The following is a 20,130-nucleotide window of genomic DNA, read 5'->3' on the forward strand; positions in this document are numbered from 1 at the left end:
CTCAGTTATTTTTATTTTAATTTTGTAAGATATATTTCTAGGCAATTGTAGAAAACAGAGTATGGTCATATTTAACATGAGGAAGATGAGTCAAATGGATTTAAATGATTTTCTGATCTGAGAATCAGAAGAGTTGGGGGAAATGTTTTACCTTTTAAGAGAGAAACTTTGATATATCATTTGGCTGCCTTGGCCATGAACAAATATAACTTCATGATACCAATACTTGAACAGATTCTATACTTAGTAGATTCTATAAGGATTTCTTCTTAGGGATACTATTTTGGCATAATTTTAGTTAACAAGATCACTTCAAACAAAAAGGACTATGTAATTTAATTATTTTTTCCATTTAAACTTGACCCTAGACTTTAAATTCTTTGGATTCTATAAACTTTCTACTCTTGAGTTTCCTTCCCTTTGTTTGGTTACTTCCTTCTGTCTCTTCTCTGGCTCCTATTCTTCTTGCTCCCTAAATATAAATAAGTATTCACTGAATATGTAGGGGGCAAATGGGGACTTGGGGAATCTCTATGCCTTCTGCTCAAATTTCAGTTCTCCCATCTGGTCATCCTCAACTCCGTTCACTGTCCCAGCTTCAGGTACTGCCTTTATGCCCATATCTTCTAAATTTCTTTACCTGGCCATGTATGTCTTCAGAGTTCCCACAACTCCTGGCTGTCTGTTAAACATCTCTCTCTGCACATCCTATTGGAAGTTCACACTCAATGAGTCTTAGAGAGAATTTATCAAATGTTTTTCTTCTGTTCTTCTGTTTTCCATATTTCCTAGTCATCCCAAAACTTTCTTCCCTTTTCATCCACACCAATTGCCAAGTTCCCAAACTTCCCTCCCTCCCTCTCTCTTATCCTCTTTCTCCCTGTCTTTCTCTGTCTCTCTCTATCTCTATCTCAGCATCTTTCATTTTCATTGGTATAACAGTTATTTTTATAAATACTATGTTGTCAGATCTTACCCACCACCTACAGGCACCCACGGGTCTAACTTAAATGTCACCAACTCTTGGACCTGCTGATGGGATTACTGGGTCCATACAAGTTTCTAGGAAACTCCAAGGCATGTTCCCCATATACTCATGAACAAAGCTTCTCTCACTATAGTTTTTATTTAGATGCCGTCCTATATTTCCATGAGGCTCAGACATAAATCTATTGAGAGCTGGAGAAATAGGAAAATACAAAGAGCACTTACTTTGGCAGCATATGTGCTAAACAATTGGAATGATACAGAGATTAGCATGGGCCCTGTGCAAGGATGACGTACAAATTTGTGAAGCATTCTATATTTAAAAAGAAAAACACAAAGAACAACAATCACATGGTCAGAATTGCTCTGTCTTTCAGTGCCCAAGACCAAGTCAAGCTCAGAATAGCTGAGTTCTTCCCTGGGGCAAGCTCTCTCTCAGGAAGCTCATCAGACTGTCATGAAGTAGGCTTCTCCTGAGTTTACCCAGTTTTTCTGCTGGGCTTCACACTTGTCTATACTTCTGCCCAGATTCAAACCGTAGTCACTGTTCCTTACTTTACTGTAAACTCTCAAATCCCATGTTTAAATAATCTATATTCTCACCAAAACATTTAACAGTTTCTTACACACAATCAGCCCTTAATGGAAAAATAAAATAAAATAAACAAATAGTCAAAATTAATGACTACTTAACAACATTTCAAAATGAATCCAAATATTTATAATATTTATGAATGATAATGCAGATCCTATTTAAGCCAAGGTCTATACGGTGATCAACCTCTCTTCTCTATTTTTTCACTACTCACACTTCCTTAAAATCACAAGTGTCTTTTGAAATCATTTTCAAAAACAGCACCCAGTCTCCAGGGTTGTCATTAGGAACAAATGAAGTGCACCTAGTGTCCAGGATTGTCGTTAGGATTAGATAAAGTAAACATCAAGTACTTAGCAGAGTCTCTGGCCTGGAATCAGTACACAGCCAATGTTAGTTTATATCATTCTTGTTGTGAAAGCCAGATTTTACTTATAATTGTTTCAAAACAAATTCTATAAGGAAACATCCTCAAAAATGACCATTTCTTAAATTATCATAAAATATCCCAAATACTGTACATTGCCTACAGTTTATGTTAAATTCTCTTTGTCAGTAATCTCTTCTATGTAAATTGAAGTTATTCATAGCTTTTCATTATCTACCTCCATTACTACATTAAAGAGTAGTTATCAGAAAAAATCAAACTATAGTAATCACATACAAATGAATGCTTTCAGTAAGTAAACAAACTCTTTTCAACAAATTTCCAGGTCATTAACTACAGCATTACTCTTCCTAGATCTCTGAAATAAGCTCAGACTATCTAGATTTCTATCTGAGATGGCCCTAAAACTTCCCACAAATATGCAGAGCTCTAATGTCCCTTTCACTAAACAGGGAATGAAAACTCAAGAATTTTAAGGAAAAACATGGAGACTCTATAGAAATGATGCTTAAGTGAGATGGCAGGTTAAACTGCTGGAACCAATGCAATAAAAGACCCCATGGGAAGAACATTTCACAATCAAAGAGGAAATGGAACATCCTTTCTCCTACACACAAATCCATAATTGGAAAAAAAGACTGAAAACCTTTCCTCCCACCATTGACCTTCTAAGTAGGTGTGCTGGGCCAAACTTCACCCTCAACAGTCACTACAGATTCTGATCTTTTTAACACCTGGTTCAGTTTGCAAAGTCACTACATAAAACCTAACCCAGTTAGTTTCCCTCCATTCAACTTATATTTTATTTCCATGAAATTTTCTTCTCTCTCAGAACAGACTGAGCAGCACCTCCTACATTGTCCTGGTTATAACCCTCAGGAGATGATAGAACTCTGGCATGCTAAGGATACTTTCACAGAACACCAAAGGCTAGCTGAGACTCAGAGTCCAGAAACAGAAAGGGAACCAAAGTCACCTACAAAGTCTATGCCTCATATCAGGTACTGTGATAAGCAAAGAGTGATCCTCTGAAGTTACACGATTCTCATCACTAACCTTAGAATAAATACAGAATGATTATACTTATCAAATTGAACATGTAAGTCTCTCCCACACAGGTCTATGGTATACCATCACTACACATTGCGTTAACAGCTTTCTTGAAAACTCATATAGAAATGAATCATAACCAACAACAAAAGAACAGTCTTCATGTCTGACCATGTTAAAAATGTTAGAACATTTTTAAAAGGTTAAAACCATTATAAAAATTAAGCATTAAGTTTGAAGTTAAAAAAAGAGAAAGAACTATCTAAGGCTGAGTGAATACCAAAGTGAGCTAGTTTCCTAACACTAGACATTGTTTAAGAGAATTGTTCTTAGGTCTTAAAAATATAAAAATCTCAACCATAACGCCACCAGATTAAAAAATAATATATTCTTACTTATTTTCATATGAGGTTGTTCTATGAATGAGAAATGATAATGATACCTGAAGTTAATAGCTTAATTTTTAATTTAATAGGAGTTTTGGGCATAACCCAATAATCTTTCACATAACAAAGAGTAAAAACTCAACTATTGTAAAAGTTTAAGAAAGAAAATGTAGGCAGAGTGTACATTCAATCTATATCTGATGCATGCATTAAAAGAAAAAACTTTCTATTTCCAAAAAATGTAAAGGCAGTTTCTTTACAACTTGATGAAGGTAACACAGGCTCAGAGTAATATTCCTTTTATTTCCCTGGAAAGTACAGTTTCTAGAGTTCTTCTTTGTTTATACAGTTAACATTTACAAAACTGAGAACAATGTTGTCCTATATATTTTACAAGCATTTTGTTTTCCAGTATAGTGAAAACAAATGAAACCAAACAGTAAGATTGTACACAAATGCCTTTCAAATTCATACAAAACTTACTATCTAATTTGTGTAAGGTAATATCTGAAAAAATTCTACATATTAACTTTTGATTAGGTTTAAATATGAGGAATCTATATTGAAAACTTTGTTTTTAAAATAATTGCATGACTCATCCCCATTGCCTGTTTAAAAAATTAGTGAAAATATCAATATGCAACCCACTCAGAAATGACTCATTTTGACAGTGAATTACTTCCATGCATAATCTGAACAATAATCTTTTAACAAACAACCAGATTATAATGAGGCCATATTAAAAAACAAAAAGAATATAAAAATGTGACCTATAAATGTTAAGGCTGAGTTGTCTATCAAGTACAATTTATTGATCAAGAGTTGATTTACAAGTATATAAGGAGAGTCTAAAATTGTTAAATTAGCCCTATTGAGAGAAAAATAACTTGCCTTTGAAGATCTGAGGTATCTTGTTTTTCACTGTCAGAAACTACAATGTATAACCTGAAGATCTGAGGTATCTTATTTTTCACTGTCAGAAAATGCAATGTATAACCTAATTTTAAGCTTTAACTGCCCAAATTTTTAAAGCAACCGGTATTTCTCAAGTGTTTAATCTTGTTCAGTTCATATGTTTGAAAATGATGCTTTTAGTTTCCTTCACATGGCCTTCATTCTGATCTCTCCTTAAATGACCTAGCTGTCACTGTCCTAACATGAGATTTCCTCAAGTCCTTTGAAAAATAATTAAAAGGAAGAGAGAGAGGATGAAGAAGGAAGGGAAGGGAGGAGGGCTGAGAGAATGAAGGCAGAAAGGCATGTAGGTACCTACACACACCTGATCCTTGGAATTGCCAGAGATATGCTGTGCTGTGTGTGGAAACAAGATTAAGTTCATGCTGACAATGTTCTATGATTTTTCAAGTCGAGGCAATCACAATGCTGTATGAGTAATAAACTAAAAACTGAGCATATCTAAAAAGAATAATTATCTCTATTGAATATTTATGATGTCCCAGTACCTGTACTGAGTGCTTACATGGGCTATTTATTCCTCACAATAACTTATGAAACAGGTTTTATTATTATTAAATTATCACCTATTATCATCATTTTAGCCCTGGCTGGTGTGGCTCAGTGGATTGAGTGCCAGCCTCCAAAGCAAAGGGGCGCTGGTTCCATTCCCAGTCAGGGCACATGCCAGGGTTGTGAGCCAGACCCCCAGTGGACGGCGCAAAAGAGGCAACCATACATTGATGTTTCTCTCCCTTTCTTTCTCCCTTCCTACTTCTTTAAAAATAAATAAAATCTTAAAAAAATAAAACTATATTATCACCATTTTAGTAATGAAAAAAGGTGACTTAAAGTGGTTTTATACCTAGTACGTGATGAACCTGGGATTCCTACTGCTACCTCCAGAGTCTGTGCTCTTAACCAGTATGTCTCTTCATTGTTATTAAAGAAAATGTATGTGTTAGTCTGATATATATTTTCTGAAGGACATAACTGGCTTATGTGAACTTATGCTTCATGAGAAGTAGGCAGAGGGCAGCCAGCTCAAAAATATATTAAAATAGATTATAATTTTATACTGCCAAACCAAGCACTTGAGTAAGCCGAGGAAAAGGGAAAAAAATGAATTGGACAGAATAGAAAGCTGCCCTAAGACCTCTCAGAAGTCTTGTGGAATCAGAAGCAGGTGCTATATATTTAAAAAAAAAAAAGTTGGACACAGGGCTATGAGTTCTGTGTTCCAGATCTTTTTCGGATAAGCAAAAATGTATGATGTGGATTTCATCACTCAGCTTCTCTGGGCATTAGTTTCCTCATCCATAAAACAATGGGAATGATTCTACAACAACCGACCCTGTACCTCCACCTAAAACTCTGGGAGGACACAGAGACCTTTATACTCCCCTTCTAGGTGTGCTCACAGCATCTGCTCCATAATATTGAGAGTCAAAACAGAGCCATAGGACCCCACTCCTATTTGGTCAGAGTGCTTCTCCTTACACAAATTCCACTTCATCGAAAAGGAATATTCCACACTAGACAAGCCCTAGATAAGCACTTGGCTCAGTAAGAGACTCAGAAGTAGACAGTGACCAGATACTCTGACCACTAAGAAGTGCTTCACCACCTGATATAACCTAGAAAAAAATTCTGTCCTCAAACTTCTCCTGAAATTCCATCAGTTCTGAGAGGGGCACCCACCTGAAGTTAAAAAATAAAACCATCACTGAGGCAGCTAGGATAGCTCAGACCAGAAGCTAGTTATCATCCTCCTTGGTATGGAAGAGTTCATCATCTTGATAGAAATGACACATAAAGGAACTTACAAGAATAAATGTGCTCATTTTCTCTTGGACTCGCCCTCCAAAGAAAGAGAAATGGGCAAAGTCAAGATCAGAATTAAGTAAAACCGTGATGAACAAGAACCGTGCAGGCTTTTTCCTGTTTCTCTTCTCCTCCCTGATGGTCTGCTCTCCTGGGCACAGCCTGATTCTCCGTGCCTTCCAGACATGGGCTTCACGATCACTATCCCCCTCAACTCTCCTTCCTCCCATCCCTTCAGTGTCCTTCAAGGAGCAAGTCTGCTCAATTGCTAATGTGATTGGACCTAAGCTAAAAACTCAAAACTAGAGAGTTATGATATTTGCACTGTTAATAGTAGAAATTCCAGGCAAAAATGACGATTAGCTAGAGTGGGATAGGGCTTCATGATCCCCTTAAATCATCCCTACTTACCTGTGGATAGCACAATTTAAATTCTTCTCTGAGAGTACCCTGAGGGCAGTGTGGGAGGGGCCAGTGAGGTGTCACAGAAGAATTTAAGAGGCTGGTATTAACCAGTACCAGTCTCCCAAGCAGGCAGTTGCTATACCGCCCCATCTCTTCCCTGCACTGGTGCCCAGGCAGCTGGCCAATTCGCTCACCTCTTCCTTGCCCTCACTCAGCAATAGCAGCAGCATCTGAGCAACCATGGCCCCACGGTAACCCTGGGTGGCTTGACAAACACTGGCAGAGAGAGTCTAGGATGCGCTACTTAAAGCCATAAGCAGCTACTGTGGATGGAGATAAGCTGCTTTAGTGAGAGAGGATAAGGCCAGACTGAAGATTTTCACTTGCCCTAATGAGATTCACTTACCTGCTATAGTTAGGCACCTGAATCTGAAAGAAAACAGCTCAGTTCTCTTTATTAATTACTGATACTCATCTATCTATCCCATCCAGAAAATTTTTCATAGTTATATTGCTTGATTTCAAATCATTAGATTTGATTTTCAGCCTTAAAATATACTAATTAAATATATATGTAAACATATATATACACACACACCTAAAAACTCACATGGACTATTTTATATAAACATATATACACACACCTTTGTACGTGCATGCATATACATAGGGAATGCATATGTAAATAGAGATCCATATATCTGTCTATGCTTGAATTCAAGCTGCATGAGCTACCTGAAATATTAGGAATATCCCCTGCAAACAGTCAAAAACACAGATTCTGAATGCAGGTACTGAGTCTTGTGTGAGACACAGGACAAGACATTCCCTCCTCTGGATTCCTAATCCATAAAGGAGAACTGTTGTCAGGATTAAGTGAATTCCTTTACAAGATAGATCTATACCTCACACATAATAGAGCTCATAAATTTTAACTAGTATTATTAGTATTATGATGAAGCAGGTATGGTCACTCAGGAGGACCACAGTGACTTCCATTTTCTTCTGAAAGTCAAATTATATTCCAGCCAACCCTGTTAGTCTGACCCTGTGTTCTCCCTGCCCTCTTAAACCATAAAATGTGCTCCACAAGAACCTTACCTAGGGAACTCCTATTCATCCGTAAAAAGTTACCTCATATACTGTTTTCTCAGGGAACCCTCCTTGACTCCTAGCTTAGGTCAGATGACTTGGTTACCTATTTCATAAAACAATGTCCCCTTCCTTTATAGGAGGTATGCCAGTTTACCCTTATTCACATAGTTGGGTGACTTTTTTTTATCCTTATCTGAGGATATTTTTTCCATTGGTTTTTGGAGAGATAAGAAGGAAAAGAGGGAGAGAGAAAAAGAGAGAAACATCAAATAGTTGCCTCCAGTACATTCCTGACCTGGGCTGACCTGCAACCCAGACATGTGCCCTGACTGGAATCGACTATTCAAACTTCTGGTGCATGGAACTATACTCCAACCACCTGCCAGGGCTGAATGACTTTTTAAAAGAAATGTCTATATTTCCCATTTTATCTAAACTCCACAGGGGCAAATTCTATGCCTGCTTTTGTGTTGCATCCCTAGCACTGAAAGTACCTTTACAGTAGATTCTCAATAAATACTTATTGAACGACTGCAGGACTTTGCCAAATTCTATCCAGATGTCAATCAATCCATTTATTTCCTCCTAAAGAGCAGAAAGAAAAAGAATTCACACACGGGAATATAAGGAATCCTGGGATTACCAAGGAACACAAAGTTGGAAAGACCAGTACTTGTCTAAAGAAGTTAAACAACCTAAGAAACTAAAGAGGTGTGGCTTTGTGTACTTGGCTTTAGAAACTTTTTAACGTTCCATCAAGGAGAAACCACAGAAAGAAATGAAAGGCTGTAAGACAGAGTTCTGGGTACCAAAGAGGAAGGAAGAAGAGGAATTTTGCACAGAAGAAGGAAATGTTCAAATGACGTTCATGAAACCTGGAAGCTGACAGTGAGCAGATTATCCATGGAGTGTATGTGCCTTCATTCTTTTAGTAACTCACCAGATACTGATTGTGCACCTACCGTGTATCAGGCATGGCACTGGTTTTGCAGATACAAGAGTAAGCATTACAGACACTGTTCCAATTCTCATGGAGTTTCCAGTTTGACATGGGATAAGAGTGTTTAAACAAAAATTTATGTGCTCAGGGCTGAGAAGGAACGACATGTTGCTATAGTAACAACCCTGACTGGAAAGTCAATACATAAGCATATTTTCTTTTCTTCCAAGGAATTAATCTGAAGTATAGTATTTTATAATGTCTTTTAAAAATTTTTAAGCAACAGAAAGTCATGCTGATTTGTATCTGTTTTTGTTGCCTAAAAGAAGTAAATTAATTTAAGAGACACCCTACATACATACTATAAGTGTTGAACTCAAGTGTGGGTTTGGGTCAAGATGATATTGCCCTTTTACTGATATGTGAAGGAAGAGGAGATAGAAAAATGAGGGGAAAAAAAAACTTAGTTATAAAAACCACCACACTGAAACACGATTCAAGTTGATGGAGTTGATTTAGGTGAAATCTTAGGAAACTTAAACTTGTAAGTTCATATAAGTTCATAGCACTCCCTCCACTTGTGAAACTTAAGGGAAAACAAAAAATATCAAAGAAAAGTATATAATTCATCTTTAAAAAGTGGTCATCAATCCTTTGTTCCAATATTCATACCACTCAGTCTATCAATATTAATCTGTTGAGGACATACCTTATGCTAAGCACTGCTGAAAACCCAGGGGAAAGCATTCTTATCCTTAGTAAAGCCCTCCATGCCTCCCCTATCAATAAGTGTAAAAAATAAATTCAATAAATTTAAAATGCCAATAATAGCCACCAATAAGATTTAAAACACTGATATAGTATAGAATAACTGGAGTTTCTGTTTAAGCTAGAATAACTGGGAAAGTCCTTATTGAGAAAATGGAATTTCAGACAACACCCAAATGATGAATAGGAACCTCTATTTAAATATCTAGAAAAGAACATTCTCAGAAGTCTTAAAAACACAGCATTTTCAAAAGTCCAGAGACAGGAAAAATTTGGATTATCGGAAATAATCCAAAATGAAGACAAAATGAAGACCAAACAGGCTGAATATAGTGAACAAGGAGATGGTATCAGAGGAGGATGCTAAGGCCAGATCTCATAGAACAGAGGTTCTCAAAATGCAGCGTCACCTGGGAATGTGTTAGAAATACAAACTTGCAGGCCCCTCTGCAGACATACTGAGTCAGAAACCCAAAGTGGTGCCCAGAAATCTGTTTAACAAACCCTCTCTAGAAATCTCATACCTCTATGGTTAGAGGCCTCTTGGAGACAACAATGATTTTCGATTCTAGCTGCATATTAGAACCATCTGGAGCAGCATGTAATCTACTTACGCTGAGCCTTACCCCAGACCAAGTAAGTCTGTATCTCTAGGGCTGGGGTGCAGGCAGCTATATATTTTAAAAGCTCTGTACGTGATTATGATACACAATGATTATTGGAACTACTGATATAAGGGGCTTAAAAGTCATGGTAAATTGTAAAGGAAAGTGACTGATAACTTTTAAATAGAGAAAAACTCATCAGATTTAGAAAGTTCAGCTTCTATGTGAAGGATGAAGAGAGGCAAAATGGACCAAAAAAAAAAAAAAATAGGAGGTCACTGTAGAATCCAGGAAAGAAATGAGGGTTTGGACCAAAGTAGTAGCTTTGAAGATTTAATAAGGAGATCAGAACATATTTTATAGAAAAACCTCAAGACTTATTTATGGACTTTATGGAAGAGATGAAGGAAAAAAAAAGAAATCTAGCACAAACCTAGGTTTTGGCCTGAGAGACAGTGCCCAAACTTCTTTTTGGAGGCAACCGTGCAGGGGTGACTGTGAAGGGTTAATTTTTGCCCCAGTTAAATTAGAGATGATTATTAGACATCCAAATGGAAAAGCTGAGTAGGCAGCAGGATACACACAGAAGTCTGGAGCTGGGAAGAGTCGTCAGGGCCAGACACAGAGAGTCGTCACTGTATAGATGCTATTTGAAGCAATAAAATAGGATGAGATCATTTAGGTTGAGACTATAGACACAAAAGAGGGTGGGTACTGCCCACAGCGGGTACATGGAGAGACTACAGGGTTGACTAATGGGAGCCCAAGGAGCATGATGGTCCCAGACTGCTAGAGCATGGGACAACTGAAGATTTCAAGGCCTCTGTGTTGTCCATGGCACAGCCCCAAACCAGTTCTTGAAAGTTAAGTGATTTTAGAAACTTGAGAGCATGCCTAAGTGACTAGTGGCTACCGAATAACTTAGTGCGCCTATCCACTTCAAAGTTCCACCTACCATCAGGAAATCTTTACATGAATGAGAGGAGGAATCTGAGGATCAGACACATTATGTGCAATGTCCAAGTTCACACAGTTTCTGTATTCTGCCAGAACTTGGCCTGAGGAGATGGTACTCAATGGGAGCTTCCAAGGAACATGAAGACTCCAGGCAAGGGAACCAAGAGAGGAAGTTGTAGCTGTGCAGTTAATCCAATGTGGGACTGGCAGGTGCTGAGTCAAACTGGCTGGGATTGAGACAGAACAGTGGGCAAGGGCCAAGGCAGTATTCCACACCAAAAAAACAAAAACAAAAAAAACACAAAAAACCCTGAAATTCCTTACCAGAGAAGCTGGTCAGCTGGGATAAACCAGTATCCAGCATTGTTGCGCACAAATAAGAATCAGGCAGTAGAGTTATGCAGTCTGGCACAAACTGAAAACTTGTTAGATATGTAAATTTTCAGGCCTACCCCACAGACCCATATCAGAAACTCTAGCAATCTATGTTCTAATAAGCTCTCCAGGAAATCTTGATGCCCACTAAGGTTAGTGGCCTCTTGGGGAGAACGATAATGCTCAATTTCAGTTGCATATTCCTCAAATGTTGCATTTGAGGAACTCTGCTCAATACAGCTGGCACTACTTTCTTATGGTGAGGTAACTTGGCACTTCCCTTACAGCAAGTCCAAGGAACAGTCTCCTCTGCTCTTAGTATTTTAGAAAAATATACATATATTGCTCTCTGTGTACATATATGTATATATGTATATATCTGTATATATTATGTATATGTCTATATATATCTGTATGTATATATAGATATATACACACATTTTTTTCATGTGCTGCTTAACAATAGAGATACTTTCTGAGAAATGCATAGTTAGGTAATTCACCATTGTGTGGACATCACCAAGTATACTTACACACACCTAGACGGTACGGCCTACTCAACATCTGGGCTACATGGTATACCTACCATATGATACCATATGCTATCTATATCTATACCTATATCTATATCTATATATACACTCCTAGAGAACATGTTACTGTACAAAACACCATGAGATTCAATCAAGCATAGGAGGAAAGGACACAGTCCAGGGACTCAGTAAACATAACATGTGTGATGCTGCTGCTGTCCTAACAGGTCATACTGTTTTTTAGCAAACTTTTTTTGTAAGTAGAAAGAGTACTGTCTAAAATAATAATAAAAAGTATAGCATAGTAAATACATAAACAAGTAGCATAGTTATTATCAAGTATTATGTACTGTACATCAGTATAAGTGCTATACTTTTATATAACTGGCAGAGTAGTAGGTTTGTTTACATCAGCATCACCATGAACACATGAGTCATGTGTCACGCTACTGTGTTGTCATGGCTACAGCAGCATTAGGTGACAGGAATTTTATAACTCCATTATAATCTTAGGGGACCACCATTCTCTGTGAGGTCCATCATTGACCAAAACCTCACTATGCAGTGCATGACTCTGTGTGTGTGTGTGTGTGTGTGTGTGTGTGTGTGTGTGTGTGTTACTTCCACATTTCATTAGGAGTCAGGCTGAAACATCTCCCAAAATTTTTATTGCATTTAGGGTCTTTGGAGTCTTCAAGAATACACACTTATAGTTAGTGGATTAAAAATAAATTTTAAATGTAGAAAAAACATTATTAGAAAGTAATCAGCCCTGGCTGGCATAGCTCAGTGGATTGAGCGGGCTGGGAACCAAAGTGTCCCAGGTTCGATTCCCAGCCAGGGTACATTTCTGGGTTGCAGGCCATAACCCCCAGCAACCGCACATTGATGTTTCTCTCTCTCTCTCTCTCTCTCCCCCCTCCCTCCCTTCCCTCTCTAAAAATAATAAATAAATAAAATCTTTAAAAAAAAAAAAAAAGAAAGTAATCATGTCTCAAAGTTTGGAAAAGTAACATTCACACATGACATTTCCACTTGAGACTGTGAATAATGAATAATGGTCCATGTGATGCTTTGATTTTGTCCTTGGGCAGAAATGCACTGGCCATAAGCACACACAGAACACACACTTGGTTACAGAGTCATAGAACATCAGTCCTAGAATCTGAGAAAGCTTATAGTTACCAATGTTCTGATTGTAGATCCCTGGGCCATGGAAACCGGTGGAGGCAGTAATGAAGACCTGGAATGACTGTTTCTGTGTCATAAGGCTGAACAACACAGTGCATCTATGAATAATTTAATCTTTATATTGGAAAAGATATGATTCAGGGAAGAGGGAGAGTAATTTGTACTCATTGTGAACTCTGGCCAGCAATTTTATACTTTTTTATTATTAATAGCTACATAAAATGATTTGTGACTTAAGAAATACTTTTTCTGGCTTGTAAAATATTTCACAACATAAGGTCCAACAGGTGGAACAATAAGAATCACTGATCTAATTCCAACCCCTAATTTTTAAGTATGGGAAAGAGTAAGAAGGTATTCTATAAACACAGCTCAAATGTAAAAACATCCTCATAGATTAATATACCTTTAAAATATTTCCAAGCATGGTATATAAAAAGAGGCCCCCCTCTGAAAACCACAGATCAATGGTTAGGGTCTAGGACCAATATGACTCAGAGTCTTCCCTCATCATTATGCTAAGTCTAAACCTGGTACCACAGTAGAGGCCAAAGGTGACAGTCGCATGCAGCTGACCAAACAGAAACAGGTATCTCACAGTGACTTAATTTTATCTGAACCCACATCACTATGCTTGGTCTGCTTTCTTGTCCTGGCAGCCAGTTAATACCATCCTCAGAGCCAGGTATGCAAAATAAAGGACTATATGCAGCTAGGCAGGAAAGCATGAAATACTGGCACACTCTAAGCAAGATCAAGTATCCTGCAAGCCCAAAGGAAGTATTGCCCCAAGATTCAAATCACTGTTAAAAGCATAGTGTTTCACAGATAATGCTAAGTAAAACGTTTCCCACTGTGTTTGGTTGCTAACATTTGCAGAATCTCTCACTAAGTGCTGGTCTTTGCTTTCTCTTGGGCTTCACATGCTCCAACTGGGTCCCGCAATGCTCATATGACACCCCAGCTTCTAATTGTACAGTCCTCTCAGCCTATAAAGAACTTCCACTTCAGAGCATTGCCAGATAAAAGGAGACCTTTCAAAATCTCATACATTTTAAATTGGGGTTGGGAAGTCCTATCACATAATCAAAAAAAATCACCAAGATCATTTTGATAATGCCATTTAATTTCAAAAATGCATTTTCTGGTAGTTGGAGCCAAGGACTCACCATTCCACCCTATCTCCATCTTCCTCAACTGCCTCCAGAGTTGCAGAAAAGGCATACTCTTTGCTGTATGTTTTTTTTTTCCCCACAAAAGACTCCAGATTGGGGAAAAAATGGGTATAAGATAACATATTAACCACAATCACCTAATGAAAGAGATATGAAATGAACAAGGGTGGAGAGACTCTAAACAGTGTATACAATCTAATGTCATAAAATTCTTTTTCACTATCCCCAAAATGTCTCACTCTGAGATTCCCTATTTAAAATATCTGATCAAATTAAAAACCTGAGAGGAATGTTAAAACTGTGACTTATGTCTAGTTAATTCCATCCTAGCCAGGATATGGCATTTACCACACTAATAAAGGAAAATGTTTCCTAAAAATGAAGTCGTTTGCTTTGTGGTGCACCGAACCATTGTTCATTGTGTAAAACCTCTTACCACTGTAAGAAGGCAACCATTGTCATCATATCTTTGTCAACTCTGAAGACTCTGATAAGTGGAACAGGATATTTTCACTTCATATTTCTAAGCAGAGCCTAAGGAAGAACTTTCTCTGTGGCAGAGCTCTGTATAAATAAGATGGAAAGAAGTGTATTTCCCATGCTTAGGAGTCTGCAGAGCAGGGGCCAAAGTACCTGCAGAGAAGACGGTGATGGAAGAGTTCTGTATCAGGTCTAAAAGGTGATCTGAAATTACAGTAGTTTCACCAAGGTACTCACTTCAGAGAAGACTGTGCTTTTTCCACAAGTTAGGTCACAGGCTAGATTGAATCAATGCAGTGTTTCTTACTTTGCAATGTTAGTCATCATGTCTCTTATTAATCACAAAATCTAAGGACTAATAATTATAGACAGAAAAAAAGAAAGGACTAGAGTAACAATCACAGATTTCCCAGGAGCCAGGCTGTATGAAAGATGCATTAACATTCTTGGGAAGGCCTTGGCCTGACAAGCATTACTTTCCCCACTTTACTGAAGGAAAGAGACTTCCGTAAGTTAAGTAAGTTGTAAGTCACAACTTACTACCACAACAAGACTGGCAGGTGGTAGAACTAGAATTGGAGTCTGGGTTTATCTGATTCTAAACCAACACCATGCCTGCTCCCTGCATGAACCATTTCCGTCAACCATTTTACAAAAGTTTTGACTTCTGTCAACAATTGTACTTACATTTTTCCAAACTGAAGTATTTTAAGATATCATTAACTCAATAGTTTGGCTACTATTCTGTTTCACTGGTATTTACTGATTGTTCTTACTGCAAAACTCCAAATTTAGTATCTTCTAAATATTTTAGAAAAGTAGGCAAAACCTGTCAGGCTACATGATATCCTTTTCAAAAATATTACTAACTCTGGAATTAGGTGTCAGTACCATTATATATTCCAGTTTTTAAAACAATAAAGTAGAATTTTCAGAAATTTATTATAATTATAGGAGAATTGAATGAGTTCATCAAAGGACTTACAAATTGCAATAAGTCTAATGATAATCTCCTGATACATTTAATGTAGTTTAATATTGCTCAGATATTAACAAACCACTTTGAAAATATTTTTAAAAATACCAAGTATTTAAAATTTTATTTGTTTTTGTTAAATTAATCATATTTTTAAAATTATTTTATTGCCATTCAATTACAGTTGTCTGTGTTTACCCCCCACTACTCCCCCCCAACCCAGCCAAACCCACCTTCCTCCCTTGCTTCCACCCCCCACCTTGGTTTCGTTCATTTGATCTGACAGTAACAAGAGGGGAGGTGGGAGGGGATGATGGGGAAAGGGTTTTCAGAAACAACTATAACTATAAAATTTCACAATGGGTAAAATTTCTTGTTTTAGAAACAGAGAGTTCAAAGTCTAACTTCTTTAATAAATAGTACAATTGATTTTGTTATCCCCAATTTTTTTTTGCAATTTCACTGTTACAGACTGACAATAGTAAATTAAAATCTCCCTTTTCAATTGTATTTCTGATTAATCTCTATATATATCTAATAGTATTAAAAACATACAAGTTAATTTGTGTCATGGCCTTTTTGTCAACGACCCACATTGTGAGAGGCATATTTAGGTAGCTTGGGGTAACAGAACAACCATGTGCATACTTGTCAATAGATTCACATGCCAGTCTAGCTCTGCCACCAACTGTATAAGCTGACAACTAATTCTGTCACTGGTCCTTGAATCACAGTATTAAATTAAACATTGATATTCTCTGTCTTTTCTATGGCTTTCCATATATTTGTATGTACATGTGTATACATATGTGTATGCATAAATACATGTGTATCTATGTATGTATATTTGCATATATATACATACATATAGCTATGCATAGCATAGATACTACAGATGACAAAATAAAATGGGATTTAATATCAAAATCAATTCATATCAGAATCAACTGTTTGTTTTAAGAGTTAAATTGATCAAATTACTGTTTCTGCTCTACTTTTTACTTTCTAAATAGCATGTCGCTGTAAACAAAACTTACTAACATGGCATTCAGAGTACTTCTTGGAGGACTTCTGGCCAAGATGGAAATGTAGGTAGACTCACTTTGCTTCCCCACACAACCGTAAGAAGGATAACAACCAATCTAAAAACAAAAAACAACCAGAACTCCTAGGAAATTGAACTGTATGGAAGTCTGATGACCAAGCATTTAAAGAAACATTCATCCAGACAGGTAGGAGGGGTGGAGAGGACACTGTGGTGAGGCAGTAGCTGTGGTGAATGGTAAAATGAGCAGGCCCACATTCACATGCAGCCCTGGATAAAAACTGGGAGGGACAAGTGGGGAGTGATAACCCCAGATTCAAGCCAGACCACACAGCCATGTTCCAATACTGGAGAAATATAAAGTCTCATAACTTGTGGCTATAAAAACCAGTGGGGGTTGGGACAGCAGAAGACACTGCTGTTCTCTCAGGACAGTGAGTTAAAAGGGCCCACAAAGTCCTAGGACATAAGTGAACCCACTTAACTCTGGGAATAAATACCAGGGCACCAGCTAGATGGGCTCCAGTTGCTTACAGGAAATGGGGGAAGTGAATGGAAATAGGGTGAGAGCCAAGCAAGTGGCATCATTTCCTCTCTGACCCTTCCCCCACATACAGCACCACGCACAGGTGAAGCAGGTTGTCCCACCCTGGCAAATACCTAAGGCTCTTCCCCTTACAATTTAATGACATGGGGAGTCAAAGCAGCTCTACCTGAAACACAAAAACAAAGGGAGGCTGCCAGACTGAAAAGATAAAGAAATATGGTCCAAATGAATAAACTGATAAAAACTCCAGAAAAAGAATTAGTGACAGAGATAGCCAACCTATCAGAGACAGAGCTCAAAACACTGGTAATCAGGATCTCAGAGAAATGATTGAGTATAGCGAAAAAATAAAGGAAGAAGTACATGCTACACAAAGTAAAATAAAGAAAAATATGCAGAGAGTCAACAGTGAAGAAAAGGAAGCCAAGACTCAAATTAACACTTTGGAACAAAATGAAGAAATAAACATTCAACCAGGGCAGAAAGAAGAAAAAAGAATTCAAAAAAATGAAAAGAGGCTTAGGAATCTCTAGGAGAACTTTAAATGTTCAAACATCTGAATCATAGGGGTGACAGAAGGAGAGGAAGAAGAGCAAGAAAATGAAAACTTATTTGAAAAAAATAATGAAAGAAAACTTCCCTAATTTGGTGAAGAAAATAGACATACAAATCTAAAAAACTCAGAGAATTACAAATAAGTTGGGCCCAAAAAGGACCACACCAAGATATATCATAATTTAAATGCCAAAGGTTAAAGATAGAGAATCTTAAAAGCAGCAAGAGAAAAAAACAGAGTTACCTACAAAGGAGTTCCCATAAGACTATCAGCTGATTTCTCAAAAGAAACCTTGCAGGCAAGAAGGGACTGGCAAGATTTAAAGAGATGAAATGCAAGGACCTACATCCAAGATTACTCTATCCAAAAAAGTTATCATTTAGAATATAAGGGCAGATAAAGTGCTTCCCAAACAAGGTAAAGCTAAAGGAGTTCATCACCACAAAGCCCTTATTATATGAAATGTTAAAGGGACTTATGTAAGAAAAAGAAGATCAAAACTATGAACAGTAAAATGACAACCCACAACTATCAACAATGGAATGTAAAGAAAAAACAAAATAAGCAAACAACTAGAATAGGAAGAGAATCATAGATATGGAGATCACATGGAGGGTTATCAGCAGGGAGGGGGAAGGGGAAGAAATGGGAAAAGGTACAGGGAATAAGAAGCATAATTTGCAGGTACAAAATAGACAAAGGGAGGTTAAGAATAGTATAGGAAATGGAGAAGCCAAATAATTCAAATGTACGACCCATGGACATGAACTAGGGGTGGGGGGGGGGGTGCTGCTGGAGGAAATGGGGGCACTGGGTGGAGAGCATCAAGGGGGAAAATTGGGACAGCTGTAATAGCATAATCAATAAAATATACTTAATAAAAAAGTGCTTCTTGGAGACTGTAAAGAAGGGACATGAACATACAGCATATGTAGTAATTAAGTGAGAAAAACATTTTAAATGGAAGAAATTATAGCCATAGAAAGAGGTTTTCTAAATGGGCCACTTAACTAATCAAACATGAAATGTTGAAGGACCTAGGTACTAAAAGAAAAAGTCACATTTTAAAAAATCAAATTTCATAATCATCTCAGATAAAATTTGGGAGACAGAAGTGAGAAAAAAGTTACTGAAACTAAACCTATCTAAACTCCAGAGAAAAAGTCCTCATGACTTCAGAGCAACTTTTCTATGAGGGAAAAAAAGAAAAGCAAAAGCAACATAATTAAAACCAGGAATCCTCATCCTCCTCTCCTCCTGAATGCCCATGCAAGCCTGTCAGTATCAACTACACACTCACCCTCCGCTTTCTTTCTCTCGCTCCTTTTTGTATGATATTGGCCCTGTATTCTGTTAAATATTACCCAAGACCTCTTTGGCTCTCCAGAGTATTCATTATATATGTTACAAAGGTCAGGAAATCAACCTCACCCCATTTTCTCCCCATTTTTGTGGCCATCACATGTGGACTTCCACACAACTCCCCTCCTTTCCCCACGGGCTCCTCCCCCTACCCATCCTATTCCATTCCCTGCCATCAACAGTGACTACTTTAATAAAAATATCTGTCTTTTCAATAATCTGGTATCACAAATATTGCTTCCTCTAGGAAGCCTTCTACCATTCTTCTAGGAAGAAAGAATCTTTTCATAATCTAGCTTTCACATTTCGTCTATTCTAATCTTGCAAGCATTTAAAACATTCTGTTTTGTACTTTGGTTCTACTTTTGCATATCTTATTTCCATTACCGTTGGAAGACAAAGGTTATACCTAACTTCCTCACTTTTTACTACGGCAATCAATATAGCACTTTACATATCCTAGTACTTCAAAATGCTGCATTAACTTGATCAGTATTCCTAGAAACAAAGAGTGTTAAATCGAATGAATAACAGGTTTTTTTGCAGCTGTGAACTTTGAAACTGGGTTTAGTTAGCAGGAGTGGAGGCTGGGTAGAGGTGACCAAAGAGGAAAAAAGTGGGGAAGACTGTAATAGCATAAACAATTAAAAAATAAAGAAAAAAATTTAAAAAGAACTCTGTAACCTCAACGCATGATTATGAACAAGGGCATCATATCAATAACTCATTGTGCTTTAGTTATTTAAGATATGCTCAGCACTATTTTTGAAGGTCTTACAGCATTTCATATCTTTAAAAATAAATATTACTGTTATAATAAAACCATGGTTGTCATGCCATTGAGAAGAATAGGAAGCATTACTTCCCAGGCCAATGATGGAAAGAAAAAGTATTTCCCCTCCCCTTGTATTCTGTTTTCCATGTCTGTCCAAAGAA

At 37.4% G+C, this 20,130-nt stretch overlaps 1 protein-coding gene and 1 non-coding gene across 2 annotated transcripts in view; one reads left to right on the forward strand and one right to left on the reverse strand.

Moving 5' to 3' along the window:
* The window catches only part of ADAMTS3 (ADAM metallopeptidase with thrombospondin type 1 motif 3), a 232,634-nt gene that overhangs the window by 183,451 nt on the left and 29,053 nt on the right, over positions 1-20,130 (reverse strand). The gene's annotated exons all lie outside the window — the stretch shown is intronic.
* On the forward strand, positions 1,209-1,310 carry LOC123831379. Its single transcript, XR_006787901.1, has one exon. It is a non-coding gene; the product is annotated as a U6 spliceosomal RNA (small nuclear RNA).

This window comes from Phyllostomus hastatus, unplaced genomic scaffold (assembly GCF_019186645.2).
Source record: "Phyllostomus hastatus isolate PE091 unplaced genomic scaffold, TTU_PhHast_1.1 phas_scaffold_1674, whole genome shotgun sequence".
In the NCBI taxonomy this organism is placed as follows: Eukaryota; Metazoa; Chordata; class Mammalia; order Chiroptera; family Phyllostomidae; genus Phyllostomus; species Phyllostomus hastatus.